The following is a 16,585-nucleotide window of genomic DNA, read 5'->3' as shown; positions in this document are numbered from 1 at the left end:
AGAGAGGCAAAGAGAGATTTGACGGGGACAGAAAAGAAGGCAATATGACCACAGGGGCTAAGATTGGAGTGAAGTGGCCAAAAGCCCAGAAATGCCAGTTTCCACCATAAGCTAGAAGGGGCAAGGAATGGATTCTCCCCTAGGGCCTGTGGAGGACAGAATGTGGCCTTGCCTACACAGTGAAACTGATTTTGTACTTCTGGCTTATAGAACTTTAAAATAAAAAATGTATTGTTTTAAGCCACCAAGTCCATGGTTATTTGTTACAACCCCTATTGGAAACTATACCTTCTATCCATAATATGTTGAGAGTTTTTTATCATGAATAGATGTTGAATTTTTGAAATGCTATGTCTGTATCTATTAAGATGAGTATGTGATTCTTTATTATGTTAAGGTAATGCATTATATTAATTGATTGTCAAACCAACCTTGAATTCCTGGAATAAATCTGACTGGTCATATGAACAAAAGTTCTCTGAAAAGGAATCCAGAGTTAAGAGACTTTATTCCAGGGAGCAGTTTGCAAAGCAGGGAGATGCAGTTTCCAGGAGTAAAGAAGGTTCATTCCAGAGAACAAACGGAAGGCTCAGGTTTTACAGCAAAAATTCCCACCTACCTGGGTTCCCAATCAGGTCCATTCATGCAAATGAAGATTGAAACTTGATTAGTTCTGATTGGCTGACATAGCTGAGTTTTGATTGGTTGAGTTAACTCAGCCCTGATTGGTCAATACAGCCGAACCCCAATTGGCCAGGGTAGGTGAGCTCTGATTGGTTGATTTCCAAGCCCCGAACCAGAAGTCTCTGTCAGATATTTGATTCAAATGGCTGGTCGGGGCGCAGGGAGGATTCCAGATGCAGTTATCTTGGTACCAACAACAGGAATTGGTTTGGCTTGATTGAAGGTAGGTCATGTGACAACTTTACAGCATCTTTCTGAAAACATGAGTACGGTGATCACCCTCTTATCCAGCCATGGCTGCCTGGTTCTGTTCTAACTTTGAGCACCTTAGTTAGCCATGGGGGGTCCATTTTGTCTATCAGCCAGGGGTATAATTTAACGGTCATGATGTTTATCCTTTAGGTATTGTTGGCTACATATGTTACTATTTTGTTTAGGATATTTTCATCTATTTCACAACAGATATTGGCCTATAATTTTCTTCTCTTTATAAGGTTTTAATATAAATGTTATATTTGCCTCATAAAATATGTTGGAAAGTATTCCCTATTTTTCTAATTCTCAGAAAGATTGTATGTAAGATTAGTATTAGTTCTTCCCTATATGTTTGGAAGAATACACCAGGGAGGCCATCTGAGACTCAAGTTTTCTTTCTCAGAAGGTTTTCAGTTATGTAATCTAATTAATAGATATAAAATTTTGTTCTGGTCAGTTTTAATGAACTTTGTTTTTCAAGCAATTTGAAAACTTCCTCAAAAATTTCACCTAATTTTTCAGATGTATTGGCATCAAGTTGTTCACAAAAGCCCTCTTTTATCTCTTTGCTTGTCTCCAGGATCTGAAGTGCTCTTTCATTTTATTATTTCTAATATTGGCTATACTTGCCTTCGTTCTCTTTCTCTTGATCAGTCTAGCTAATGCCTTATCGATTTTATTAGTTTTTTTTCCACTGACTAACTTTGACTTTATTGATCCTATCTATGAACATTTGATTTCTTTTATCTTTATTATCTCATTTCTTCTACATTCTTTGGGTTTAATCTGGTTCTTTTTCTAATTTCTTGAAATGGCTATTTATATTACCAATTTTTCAGCCTTTTTTTCAATATGCAAATTTAAGGATTTAAATTCTCATTTAAGCATAGTTTGAGCTGTAATGTGCAAACTTTGCATATATTCTATTTTCATTATCATTCATTTCAAAGTATTTTCTAATCTCTGTTAGCTACTTAGAACTCTTATTGTTTAATTTCCAAATATTTGGGAATTTTCTCATACACACACACACACACATATTTTGGAGACAATGTCTCAGCCTGTCACCTAGGCTGGAATACAGTGATGGATCATAGTTTACTGCAGCCTCAAACTGCTGGCCTCAAGTGATCCTCCCACCTTGGCCTCCCAAAGTGCTAGGATTACAGGCATGAGCCACTGCACCTGGCTAGAAGGAGATTATTAAAATCACCCACTATGATTATATATTGGAATGCTTTTTCTTTTAATTCACTTAATTCTTGCTTATCTACTTTGAGGCTGTGATATTCAGTGCATAAATATTTAAATTTGGCTCAGTTGCAGCATCAAAAGCTGGAGGGGAAGCTTGAGTGGAATTGTTGTATTCCGATGCAATGACGTATGAGTATAAAGGGGCAGTCACTCACCAGACAGACACTTTTTACAAGTGGAATATGCCCAGGAAGAGGTGAAGAAAGGACCCACTGTGGTTGGAATTTGGGGTACCACTATAGCTGTGATTGGGGTAGAAAAAAACCTCTGTTGCCAACCTTTAAGATGAAAGAACTGTGAGGAAAATGTGTGCACTTGATGACCAGGTCTGCATGGCTTTTGCAGGACTGACTGCTGACAGTAGAGTAGTAACAAACAGAGCCCCTGTGGCCGGCCAGAGCCTCAGCTTACGGTTGAGGACCAAGTCACTCAACTTACTTCATGGCAACTTTAAAGCAAAAACATACCCAGAGCAATGGACAAAGACCTTTTGATATTTCTGCCTTAATTGTAGGTTTTGGTGATGATGACATTCCAAGATTATATCTGATAGATCCCTCTGGCACTTATTGTTTTTGGAAGGCAAATGCAATAGGCCAAAATGCTAAAACTGTTGAAGAATTTTTGGAAAAGAATTACACAGAAAATGCTATAACAAATGACAATGAAGCTATCAAATCAGCAATAAGGGCTTTGCTAGAAGTTGTCCAGTCTAATGCAGAAAAAAAAAAAAAATTGAACTTGCTATAAGAAATCAACCCTCAAAGATGTTTAGTGCTGAAAAAATTGAATGAGTAACTGAAATAAAAAAGGAAAAAGAGGAAGCAGACAAGAAAAAAATCAGAGAAGTCTGCCTAATTCTTAGGGTGACCACCAGGACCTTGAAATATTTTGTTGTGCTGCTTAGAATTTTTTAGTGAAGTTTTAGAGGAAATAAGTTACTTTGCAACATTACATTTAGTACTTCTGTGCTGTTTTGAGAATGCCAGATTTGTGGCTGTCCTCATTCTGTTACATAGTCAAACATAAGTTAGTGTGAAGATTATCCTTGAAAGGAGATTTCAGTAACTGTTGAAAGCAGTCATAAATCCACAGAAGCCTGAGAGTATATTCTTTAACTTGTCCAGTGTGTTACTTTTCTTCATATATGAAAATTTAATTAAGAAAAAACTTTTTATTTAAAAAATTAATAATTTGGTGATGTATGAGTATTGACTGTCAGTCAAAGAGAGAGCTATTCCAAAATAAACTGAATAAAATATTGAGTTGCATTTCTCATTGAATGACAAAAACATCCCTGTGTTGGTGAATTCTCAAAATTTTATCAGAGCCTTCTTTATTTTTCAATATTTTGTCATATTTATTTTACCTTTTCATTTTATAAGTCGCAATATATTGTTTTGTCCCTGAAAGAAATATTAAAAGCCTACTTGAAATGGACAAAACAAATTTTTAATTTATTGTATGTTTCTGATGGGTTGAACTTGGTGTCATTATGAAATGTATCTCTTTATTTCTAGGAATGCTTCTTGCTTAAAATATAGTTTGCGGGTTATGAGTATAACTTCACCTATTTTCTATTAGGTTTGCATGGAATGTATTTTTCCCATTCTTTTACTTTATACATCTTCATCTTCATATGTCTCTTATAATTTTATTGTTCAGAGATTTTATTCTAATTTTGGAAATTTTTATTTTTTAATTATTTCCTCCATTTTCATTTAATAACTGACATATGATTTTATATCTATTAATATTATTATTTGTTTTTCATTATCTTAACTCTTCTGTGTTCCCATTTATCTCCTTTTTTGCCTTCTTTGTTAGTTATTTAGTAGGTTGAATAGAGAGTGCCCCCCCCCCCCAAACTTCACGGACACATCCAGAACCTCAGAATGTGACCTTATGTGGAAATATAGTTTTTGTAGATGTAATTAAAGAAAGGATTAGAGTGGATTGTAAATCTAATGAGTGTTCCCCTATAAGAGACAGGAAAGAACACAGAGACACATAGATAAGGCCATGTGAAGACAGAGGCAGAGATTAGAGTAATGTGGCCACAAGCCAAGGAATGCCAGGAGCCACCAGAAGCTGGAAGAAACAAGGAAGGATCCTCCCCTAGAGCCTTTGAAGGGAGCATGGCCCTGCCAGCACCTTGATTTTGGCCTTCTGGCCTCATGAACCATAAGAGAATAAATTTCTGTTTTAAGCCACCCAGATTATGGTACTGTGATACAGCAGCCCTAGGAAACATACAGTTACATACCCTTTTACTGTTAATTTAGTGTTTAGATGTTACAATGTGCAACCATGACTTACTAAAATCTTATTTAAATTGCTAATCTTCAATCAGGCAAGAGAAAGAAATAAAAGGCATCTAAATTGTTAAAGAGGAAGTCAAATTGTCCCTCTTTGCGAATGGTATTATCTTATACTTAGAAAAACCAAAAAACTCTTAGAACTGATAAGCAAATTCAGTAAAGTTGCAGGATGCAAAACCAACATACAAAAATCAGTAGCATTTCTATACAATAATAATGAAATAGCAAAAAAAGAAATCAAGAAGGCAATCCCATTTACGATACCCATGAATAAATTTAACCAAGGAGGTAAAAGATGTCTACAAGGAAAATGACAAAACACTAATGAAAGAACTGAAGAGGACACAAACAAATGGAAAGACACCCCATGCTTATGGATCACAAGAATTAATATAATTAAAATTACCATACTTCCCAAGGCAATGCACAGATTGAATGCGATCTCTATCAAAATACTAATGTTATTTTTCACAGAAATAGAAAAAACAATCCTAAAATTCTTATGGAACCAAAAGAGAACCAGAATAGCCAAAGCAATCCTGGGCAAAAAGAACAAAGCTGGAGGCATCACACTACCTGACTTCAAAATATATTACAAGCCTATAGTAACACAAATAGCATGGTATTGGTATAAAAGTAGCCACATAGATCAATGGAACAGAATAGAGCACCCAGAAATAAATCCACATATTTACAGCCAACTGATTTTTCACAAAGGTGCCAAGAACATGCACTGGGGAAAGGACACCCTCTTCAACAAATGGTGCTGGGAAAATTGGACATCCATATGCAGAAGAATGAAACTGGACCCCTCTCTCTCATCATACACAAAAATGAACTCAAGATATATTAATATAGAGTCTTAAACATAAGACCCAAAACTATAAAACTACCAGGAAAAACCTAGGGAAAACTCTTCATGACATTAGTCTAGGCAAAGACTTTATGGCTAAGACTTCAAAAGCACAGACAACTAAAACAAAAATAGACAAATCGGACTATATTAAACTAAAAATCTTCTGCACAGCAAAGGAAACAATCAACAGAGTAGAGAGACGATCTGTTGAATGGGAGAATATATTTGCAAACTATTCATCCAACAAGGGACTAATATCCAGAATACACAAGGAACTCAAAACAACTCAACAATAAAAAAAATCCCAGTAAAAGTGGGGAAAGGACATGAATAGACAACTCTCAAAAGAAGACATACAAATGGCTGAGAGGTATGTGAGCAAATTCTCAATATCTCTAATCATCAAGGAAATGCAAATCAAAATCACAATGAGATATCACCTTACCCCAATTAGAATGGCTATTAATAAAATGACAAAAAATAACAGATGCTGATGAGGATGTGCAGAAAAGAAACTCTTATACACTGTTGGTGGGAATGTAAGTTAATACAACCACTGTGGAAGACAGTGTGGAAATTTCTCAAAAAAACTAAAAATAGAACTACCATGTAATCCAGCAATCCCGCTACTGGGTATCTATCCAAAGGAAAAGAAATCAGTATATCAAAGGGATACCTGAACTTACATGTTTATTGCAGCACTATTCACAATAGCAAAGATACGGAATCAACCTAAGCATCCATCAGTGGACCAATTGATAAAGAAATGTGGTGTATGTACACAATGGAATACTATTTGGCCATAAAAAGAAAGAAATCATGTCATTTGCAACAACATGGATGGAACTGGAGGTCATTATGTTCAATAAAGTAACTCAGGCAACAGAAGACATATTATGCATGTTCTCATTCATATGTGGGAGCTAAAAACTTGATCACATGGAGATAGAGAATAGAATGATAGATACCAGAGGCTGGGAGGGCTTTGAGGGTGGGAGGAGAAATGAAGAAAAGTTGGTGAAAGGGTATGAACTTATAGTTAGATGGAAGACATAAGCTCTACAGTTTGTTAACAGATGGGCTTGGGAGCATGGGGTTGGGGGGGAGGTGACTAAAGTTGGCAACAAAATATTATATATTTCAAAGTTCCTATAAGAGGGGACTTGAAATGTTACCACACATAGAAGCGATAAATACTCAAGGGGACGGATACTCCAAATGACCTGACTTGATCATTACACATTCTATGCGTGTAAAAAGCACTCACATGTACCCCCATAAATATGTAAAGTATTATGCATTGATTAAAAATTCATTTAATTACTATTCTTTTTTTTTTTTTTTTTTCTTTTAGAGACAGGGACTAGCTTTGTTGCCCAGGCTGGAGTGCAGTGGTGTCTTCGTAGCTCACAGCAACCTCAAACTCCTGAGCTTGAGTGACCCTCCTGCCTCAGCCTCCCAAGTAGCTGGGACTCTAGACACATGCTGCCACACCCAGCTAATTTTTTTATAGAGAAAGGGTCTCACTATGTTACCCAGGCTAGTCTCAAACTCCTGGCCTCAAGCGATCCTCCTGCCTTGACCTCCCAAAGTGCTGGGATTACAGGGGTGAACCACAGCACCCAGCCTAATAAAATTCTTAATTCCCACACAATGTAAGGATCTTATAGCATTTTAAGTCCATTTACCCTCTATCCTGTCTTTTCTATTAATATTGTCATGTTTTGACAAATTCTACATATAAAGATTGCAAATATTATTAGTTTATACAGTTAAAATTAATACAGATTTATACAGATATTTACCTTTTCTGTTGCTCTTCACTCCTCTCTGCATTTCCATTTGCTTCCATCTGGGTCATTTTTCTTCTGCCTTAAAAAGTCCTCTTTTTATTTGCATTAGTAATTGTGTGCTGCTAACAAATTGTTTTTGCTTGTCTGGAAGTATCTTTTTTTGTTTTCATGTTTGAGGGATACTTTTATTGGGTGTAGAAGTCTAAGTTGTCACTTATTTTCTTTCAGTACATTTAAAGTGTCATTCTGTCGGCTTTGGGCTTCCATTTTTCCTTTTGAGAAGTTAGCGATAGTCTTATTTTATGTTCCTTTGAAATGAACATGTCCTTTTTATCTGGCTATTTATAGTATTTGCTTTCTTCCTTTGGGTTTCAGGTATTTCTCTGATGAGTCTGGGCATCTTTTGTGTGTGTGTGTGTGTGTGTGTGTGTGTGGAGGAGGGTTAGAAAAAGACTTTATTTTTAAGAGTAGTTTTAGGTTCACAGTAAAATTGAGCAGAAGGTACAGACATTTCCCATATACCTCTGCACTCACATATCCACAACCTTCCCAATTATTATTATTCTTATTATTGAAACAGAGTCTCGCTCTGTTGCCCAGGCTAGAGTGAGTGCCGTGGCGTCAGCCTAGCTCACAGCAACCTCAAACTCCTGGGCTCAAGCGATCCTACTGCCTCAGCCTCCCGAGTAGTTGGAACTACAGGCATGTGCCACCATGCCTGGCTAATTTTTTCTATATATATTTTTAGTTTAGTAATTTCTTTCTATTTTTTTAGTAAAGATGGGATCTCACTCTTGCTCAGGCTGGTCTCGAACTCCTGAGCTCAAAGGATCCACCCGCTGCGGCCTCCCAGAGTGCTAGGATTACAGGCATGAGCCACCGCGCCCCGCCAACCTTCCCAATTATTAACGTCTCCCACCAGAGGAGTACATTTGTCACAACTGATGAACCTACATTGACATCATTATCCCCCAAAGTTCATAGTATTGTATATTCTCTGGCTTTAGACAAATGTATCCACCATCATAGTCTCACACAGAGTCATTTCCCTGCCCTGAAAAATCGTCTGTGCTCCAACTATTCATCCCTCCTCCTCCCAACCCCAAGCCTTGACCTTTTTACTGTCTCTATAGTTTTGTCTTTTACAGAATGTCACAAAGTTAGAATCATACTGTACGCTGCCTTTTCAAATTGGCTTCTTTCACTTAGTAATATGCATTTAAGTTTCCTCCATGTCTTTTTCATGGCTTGATAGCTCATTTCTTTTTAGTGCTGAATAATATCCCATTGTCTGGATGTACCACAGTTTATTTATCCATTCACATGGCTAAATAAAAAAGTTTCCTTTCTACTTACTCTAATTGGACTTTGTAATTCTTCTTGCAGTGTGGATTGTCTCATTTCATTAGTTTTGAAAATTATTGGTCATTATCTCTTTAAGTATTTTTCCTGCCTCTTTCTCTTTCTCCTCTCCTTCTGGGGTTCCGCTTACACAGATATTAGACTATTTTGCCATGTCCCATATTCTCTCTTAGGTTTTCTACATTGTTCATTATTTTGTCTCTGTGCATCAGTCTCTATATTTTCTTCTGACCTTTCTTCCAGCGTATCAGTTCTTGCTTCAGCTGTGCCCACTCCGCTGTTAAACCCATCTACTAAGTTATTTATTCGCATTATAGAATTACTGTTTGATTCTTTTTTATTGTATCCAAATCTCTATTGAAATTATCCATCTTGTCATTTATTAATCACATTTAAAGTTACAAAATCACAGTTAAAGTCTACGTCTGGTAACTTCACTATGTGGCTGTATTGTGAATTTGTATGTCTTATCTGTGTTTCTCTTAATTTTTACTCAATTTTATCTTTTTGCATGCTTGGTTGCTTTTGACTAAGTGACAGACACTATGAAAACTTGTAGAGATATTTTCACGCTCTGCAAGATTTTATCTTCTTCCAGAATTTACTTTTCCTCCTGGCAGGCAGTTAGCATAGGAGCAGATCGTTGTGGATCAATCTGGGAGGGATGAGATTCCAAATTGGATGTCAGTTTTTATGAAGCTGATCTAGCCCTGCCAGGGTCCAAACTGAAAGTATGGCGTGTTTATGAGGGCCTCTCTTGGCAGCTGTGAATTCCAGTTTGTCCTCTTACTGTGTCTCCCCTGGACTTTTGTGCTTACCTCTTGGCATTTGCCACCCTCCCCTTCAAGCAACGTTTATACAACCTCAAGAGTAATCTTTCTACATGTCTTTTCCATTTCATACTCCCTGCTCAAATCCATCAATTACTCTCCAATTCATAAATCAATGATTTTCAAAGTGTGTTCTGTGGAAATCTTCTGAGACCTCGGGTAGAGGTGTGGAAAAGGTCAAGCTGGCAAGAGGCTTGTGAACCCTGCCCCCACCCCCCACGTTCCCGTGGGACAGTTTCTCATTGATCTGATTTCTATACTGCACTTCTCAGGTTTTCATTTGAAGAAAGGGGCTTGCAGCTAAAGTGATTTGATAGCACTTGACTTAGAGAATAGCACCTAATTTATGAACATGTACAGACCTACTTAGGATCTGACCTCAGCCTTTTCTCTCACCACTCACTCTACCCCATGATCACCCACCATTCTAAACACATCCCATTCTAACCATACTGAATTTTCTTGTCATTCTTTATGCATGGCCCCATTCCTACGTGTTTCCTACATTCTATTTCCTGTCTGGAGCATTCCTTGACCCACCTTGTGTGCTTAGCAAACTCTTACTAATCCTTCTCTGTTCAGCTCAAGTTACCTGCTTTGAGAAACCTTCCGTGACTCCTGGGAAAGACTCAGCACTGATTCTTCACTCTACTGAACTTTGTTTTCACATCCGTCCCCTTATTGTTGTCGATTTGCACATCCATCTCCCACTAGACAGGGAGTTCCTTGAGGCAAGGACAGCAGTTTTCATAATTGTGCTTAACTCTAGGCAGTTTTTGTTGAACAAATGACCATGCATAGCTCTTTTCATAGGACAATTATAATTTCAGATATTCTCTCTTACCCAGATGAATGTATAAATTTTCCCAGATTTTTTTGTATTTGAGGTCCACATTAGATCCAGACTATCTCTTAGCACCAATAACTTACATAAAAAATATTTTGTTATACTAAAAACCCTGGGTTTTTTAATTTAGAAAATATGGCTGCCTTGATTATATACACTTCGTGCCCAACACCCAACACTGGGCTGAGGACCCAGTAAGTATTCAGTATAGACTTGCTGACTAATTCCTACTGTGTGGGTTTTGTCCCTGGCCAAGCTAGAAAGGACTCGATGTCCCTGTAAAATATTCCTAATTTCATTTGACTAGCCTCTGATGTGACAGGCTTCCTCCACTCTGAAAGTCATCAGGCAGTACTGTATTCATTATGAGGTCATCCAAAATTGATGACTCAAGGATCAGCCATATAAACTGCAAAATCTCTTGTAAATATGAGTCAGGATCTGAGTAATAAGCTTGCTTCTATTATAATTAATAATGTCATTGCTGGGGTGGGCTGTGTTCTGCACATAAGTGTTCCTCAATGTGCATGGTGAGAAGTGTAATTTTTGTACCTAGCACACTATTTTCAAAAGCTGTGGAGATCTTAGTTATGAGGAAATTCAATAACTGTAGTTATTAAATTTTTAAAATAAATCTAAAAATCTAATGCTTGTTTCACATACGTCTGGATTTTCCCATATGTGGAGTTTGCTTAAAGCACGGCCCAACTATCATCTTTCACTGTACTCATCTCTGCTGGTCCAGGTGCCTCACTCCTGCCCTGGAGAGTCCAGGCCCAGAGCCCGTCACTCTGCCAAGGGAGCCTGGAACGCCTTGTTGTTCGGTCCTTCATTGCTGTGACTCAAAGCTCTCGCCCCAGGGCAGATGCAGAGGCCCTCGGCTGGATCACTCTCTGAGCTGTTGTCAGGCACTGACACCCTTGTTGTAGGCAGGTTTTGACATCACCATATCAGAATAAATGAAGCCACAAAGATTCTAGAAAGCATGAATGACAGTCATGGACACCAGGGCACTGAAACTTCCTGCACACATTTGCCACATGCCCGCTTTGCCCCTGGCTTTCTAATGCCACACCAGGGTCTTACCTCCAGGCTGGCTGAGGGTGATGTCGTCGTGGTGGCAACACAGCAACACCTGAGACACCCGTAGCTGTGCTTCTCAGAGGCACGGACACCCTGGGAAGGAGGTCCAGAGTGAGGGGGATGTGGGCACAGAGAGGGGTCTTGAAGCATCCAACCATCAACTTTTTTCTATAGTCAATAAGTCAAAATGATCTTTTAAAATTAAAACAAACATGGAAGTTTCATAAAGGAGACTACAAGATTTACATGGATTGTTAAAGTGTGACAATTCAGCACAACTTCTGGCTTGCTGAGGGCCAGTTCAGCAGCATCCAGACCTACGGGACACAAATTCACTTTTCTCTGTCCATGGGTGCTCTGGTGTAGGATGTCTGCGAGGCGCTGGGTCTACAGCCAGCCAGTCCTAGAGGCCTGTGAGTCTCCCAGCTCCCAGCAGAAGGTCTGGCTAGGTCCTCAGAGCCACGGCCCTGAAAACCATCCCCCTCTGCAACTTTTGCCGAGGGATTCCTGTCAGGGGCTTGGCACTCGCTCTGTGGGAGAGACTCCAGGGCCAGCTGCAGGTTCGATAGCACTTGCTACTCTAACAGCTTCAGGGTAATGTTCACTGTGGCAGCCCTCAGTGTATGTGAAGCTGAGCCTGAACAAACACCACCTGGAGCTCAAGGACACCTGCCCCAATCCCTGGCCAACTTTCACCAAGCCTTTGTATCAGTCAGGATAGGCTTCGTTAAGCTGTGGTAACAAGCAACTCCAAAATCGTGTGGCTTATTACAGCAAAGAGTTTCTTGCTCATGCTACATGCTCACCATGGGTTTGCTAGGGAGTCTATTCAATGTCTCCTCCTTCCAGGATGCAGGCTAACACAGCAGCTGCCTTCTTGAATATTGCTGGTCACCACAGTAGATGGAAAGAAATCTTTGGAGGGCCCCAACCTGCAGTTAAAGGATCAGCCCAGAAATGATATATTTTCATGCACAACTCATTGACCAGAACTTGTCACATGGCTGAACCCAAGCAGAAGAGGCGGAAGTGCAACCTAGCCATGTTCCTCAAGAGAAGACAACTGAAAATATTTGGTGAACAGCAATGACTACCATAACATTTTTGAAAGCCCTAAGCCCGAATGCTTAGGCTGTGTGCCTGGTCCCAGGGGAAAAGCTCAGACCTAAGGGAGCAGCTGAAAAAACAGAGGTCCATCCGCACTCACACTGCTGTGCCTGCCCGGGTGTAGGAAACAGCCATGGGGTGCATGGCTCGGTAGCCCCTCCACCTATACAGTCTGAACCACAAGCTTCCTGCTGCTCTGATCCCCTGAGTTGACATGTGGCTTCATGTTCACCAGCCTTTCCAGGCTCCTTCTGGGTAAGCTGCAGATGCTCCATGGCCACCTACCCTTAGTTTTTTCCAGGAACACTCAGTAGGAGGATGGAGGGGGAAAAGATGACAGTGGTGTGAGACCAGAGAAGAGGGATCATTCTCAGGACCATAGTTTATCACAGAACATGAAGCAGTAAATTAAGGCTTGTACTAAGTCATCACTTTATGTTCCCTACACCTACCCTGTGTTACGTACTGCAGGAGAGATGAGAGAAGTAGAACAGTCCCTGCTCTCAGGGAATGCATGATCTATGAGTGAGTTAGAACACTGTATATTACCTTGTATTGTAACGTGCCTCTTGGTGCCAAATGAATGGTACCAATAATAAAAGTTATTCGAGTTGGGACAGGGCAGACTTTGCTGCAGGCTTGATTGGAATGAAAAGACTTCATTGGAAGAATTAGGGCATGAGCTGGTCTGGGAAAGATGGGAGAACTTTAGGTGGGCAAGAGGAGCAGGGATAAGTATGAGGAAAGGCACAGGAGTGGAAATTTTCATGTGCTGACAGGCTGAGCCATAGTTAGGAATGGAGGGAAAGGCTCTGGAAGACCTCGCATAGCAATCCAATGAGGTTTGTTTTCATTCTGGTTGAAAATGGAGGGTGAAGGAATAGCTACCAGAGATGCTTTGCAGAAGATCCTTGCCTCAGGTGCAAGGTAGAGTGAGTTGTTTTCTAAACTTGGCTATCGTCAGAGCCCCACTCTCACCCTCACCCCAACCCCTATAAGGAACCTGTTAAAAATAGACCTTCTTTTAAAATAAGTGTCTTCAGGCCGGGCGTGGTGGCTCACGCCTGTAATCCTAGCACTCTGGGAGGCCAAGGTGGGCAAATTGTTTGAGCTCAGCTCAGGAGTTTGAGACCAGCCTGAGCAAGAGCAAGACCCCATCTCTACTAAAAAAAATAGAAAGAAATTAGCTGGACAACTAAAAATATATATAGAAAAAATTAGCCAGGCATGGTGGCGCATGCCTGTAGTTCCAGCTACTCAGGAGGCTGAGGCAGGAGGATCGCTTGAGCCCAGGAGTTTGAGGTTGCTGTGAGCTAGGCTGATGCCATGGCACTCTAGTCCAGGCAACAGCGCGAGACTCTGTTTCAAAAAAAATAAAATAAAATAAGTGTTTTCCACAATACTCAAGACCCATCCCCTAGAGATTTTGATTCAGTAGATCTGGGATGGGATCCAGAAATCCATATCATTGACAAGCTTCCCCAGAGACTCTGGTGGAGCTGGTCTGAGAACTAGCCTAGGTAATTACTACCTAAAAATGGCCCTGGCACATCTGACTCAGCGTGTCAAATGTGCATTTTTTAAAGCACACTCCTGAAAATGCTCTTATTTCTGATCACTTTATTCCTGTTGTGGGCGCACTCTCTCTCCATTTAGGCTCAACACCTTAGCACTGTCCTGGAATTCTTCTTCACATAAACCACACACCCAGTTGGTTGCCCCCTCTTATTGCGTATCCTTTATAGCTCTCCCAAATCTGTTCCTTCCTCTCCATTCCCACTGCTGCTACATTTGGTCAGATCTTTCTTCACCTCCTGCCTGGACTCTTGCAATAGCATCCTGACTAATCTGTTACCCTCACACCTCACACTGCCTTCAGATAATTCTCCCTCTCAGTGTCTTAACTGGGTTACTTCCCTCTCAACCAGTTAGCAACTCCAGCACCTCGGCCTGAGTAAAGTTTAACAGCCTTAGCATTTGAGTGTGTTACAGTACGGTACAGCCTACTTTCCTTTGCTACGCAAAGTCCTAGCCAGACTAGACCACTCTCCTCCTAAAATGCTTTGTACTTTCCTGCCTCAACTTTTTTCTATGCTGCGACCTGGCTCATACTTCTACTACCACTCTCTGGTGTGAAACGCTCTCTTGCCTCTTAAAATTTTGCCCATCCTTCAAGATCCAGCTCAGATTTTATCTATGCTATAAAGTCTGCCCTGTTTGAAAAAGGTTTTTTTTATATATATATGTGTGTGTGTGTGTGTAGGTACATATATATACACACACATATATATACACACACACATCTCACATATTTTTTATCAGTTGTGTGCTAGGCAGTTTGCTACTCTTGGGGAATACACAGGTAAGCAAGTCGTGTTCCTTGCCCCAAAGGAGTACCTAGCCCAAAGGGCCAGAGTTGGTGATGGGGACATGTACTAGAAGAGGCCCATGCAATTTAAAGATTTCTCATGCCCACAGCTTCCTTTGAAAGAAAGTAACCCAAGGCAATTCTGATATGAAGTTGCTGACAGTTTTTGCCAAGTACAGAGAGTTACCCTAACACTGCTATTCTGGCCTCCAACACCTCTGGGGTCCTTGGCTTTCAACTCTGCTCAAAGGGGGCTCCCCCTATTGAACGGCAAGAACCAATCCAATCAGATTCTCTCTTCTGGGGAGAATTCCTTTGGGGGACACACAGACAGTGACTTGAGCCCAGACTGCACCCTATCCTGCTGCTCACGTGCTCCAGGAGGCCCATAACACATCTGTCATGGAAGCACTAGTTTCCCCAGAGCCTGTATCACCATGGAGATAACACCTCGGTTTCCTTAAACAGGAATAAGCTCCCCTTTTCCAAGGTAATCCAGGAGCAGCTCTTCCAGGCAATATGAGAAAGACTGACCGACACATGGTGGTCCTGAGAATATAAGCAAATTATCATGCAGAGTGACCAGTAAATAAGCCACAGTGAGGGAAGAGGCAGTGGTCTTCAACTGGGTCCAGTATCAAAGCAAGCTAGTGGTGAAAAGAAGGCCTGACCCATGGAAATTTACAGAATGATCTAGTTCAATCTCCTCATTTTACATATGAAGCAAGGAGAGTCCTGAGAGGCTGGCTGACTTGCCCGAGGACCTCAACCAGTTAACAGCAGAACCTGCAGGTCCTCTGATTCCCAGCACTCCCCACAACACCCCCAGTGCACATGTCCCAGCCTAGACAAGGCTTGGCTATGTTCTGATGTCCCTGCTGCCTTATTTTTTTTTTTTTTTTAAATCCAGGACTTTACAATGAAGCTCAGAAAGCTTAGGCTTCAGAGTGCCTCCCTGCACCAGCTCTGCACCTACTTTTTTTTTTTTTTTTTTGAGACAGAGTCTCACTCTGTTGCCCAGGCTAGAGTGAGTGCCGTGGCGTCAGCCTAGCTCACAGCAACCTCAAACTCCTGAGCTCAAGCGATCCTCCTGTCTCAGCCTCCCGAGTAGCTGGGACTACAGGCATGCACCACCATGCCCGGCTAATTTTTTCTATATATATTTTTAGCTGTCCATATAATTTCTTTCTATTTTTAGTAGAGATGGGGTCTCGCTCTTGCTCAGGCTGGTCTCGAACTCCTGAGCTCAAACGATCCGCCCACCTCGGCCTCCCAGAGCGCTAGGATTACAGGCGTGAGCCACAGCGCCCGGGCTGCACCTACTTTTAAATTTGTAATTTTATGAGGATTTTTTCTTAATTCTGTTCTCCCAAATTATGTAAGCTTCATACCCACAAAACATGGGTCCAGCCCTGGCAGAGGGGATGTGTTACTTGGGAGGGGAAGGAATCTCATGAAAGAAGGACTAAAGGAAAAAAATAAGAAAAAGACAAGGGAAAGATCCAGAAACATTCCCCTATAATCCATGGGGTATGTTGCCTTTTTACCCTTTCAGGGATTTACTCCAAAAGAGAAAATGATGCCGGCGGCTTCAAGCAGGAAATTGCTGTAACCTTGATTTGGGGGGTAATCCCTGAGAGCTGGGAGGCATCAGAAACAGCTAGGTTAGGCTGGGTGCAGTTGCTCATGCCTATAATCCCAGCACTTTGGAAATCCGAGGATCGCTTGAGCCCAGGAGTTCGAGGTTGCAGTGAGCTATGATTGCACCACTCACTCTAGCCAGGATGACAGAGTGTGACTGTCTCAAAAAATAAATTAAATAAAA

General features: G+C 40.7%; 1 pseudogene; it reads left to right on the top strand.

Annotated features, from left to right (window-relative positions):
• LOC138377035 (proteasome subunit alpha type-7-like) overlaps positions 1 to 16,372 on the top strand; it is a 73,447-nt pseudogene extending 57,075 nt beyond the window's left edge.
• The last annotated feature ends 213 nt before the right edge of the window (positions 16,373 to 16,585 follow it).

The sequence above is a fragment of the Eulemur rufifrons genome, chromosome 29, assembly GCF_041146395.1.
Source record: "Eulemur rufifrons isolate Redbay chromosome 29, OSU_ERuf_1, whole genome shotgun sequence".
Lineage (NCBI taxonomy): Eukaryota > Metazoa > Chordata > Mammalia > Primates > Lemuridae > Eulemur > Eulemur rufifrons.
Note: the sequence above shows the minus strand (reverse complement) of the source record. Positions and strands in the feature narration are given on the sequence as shown.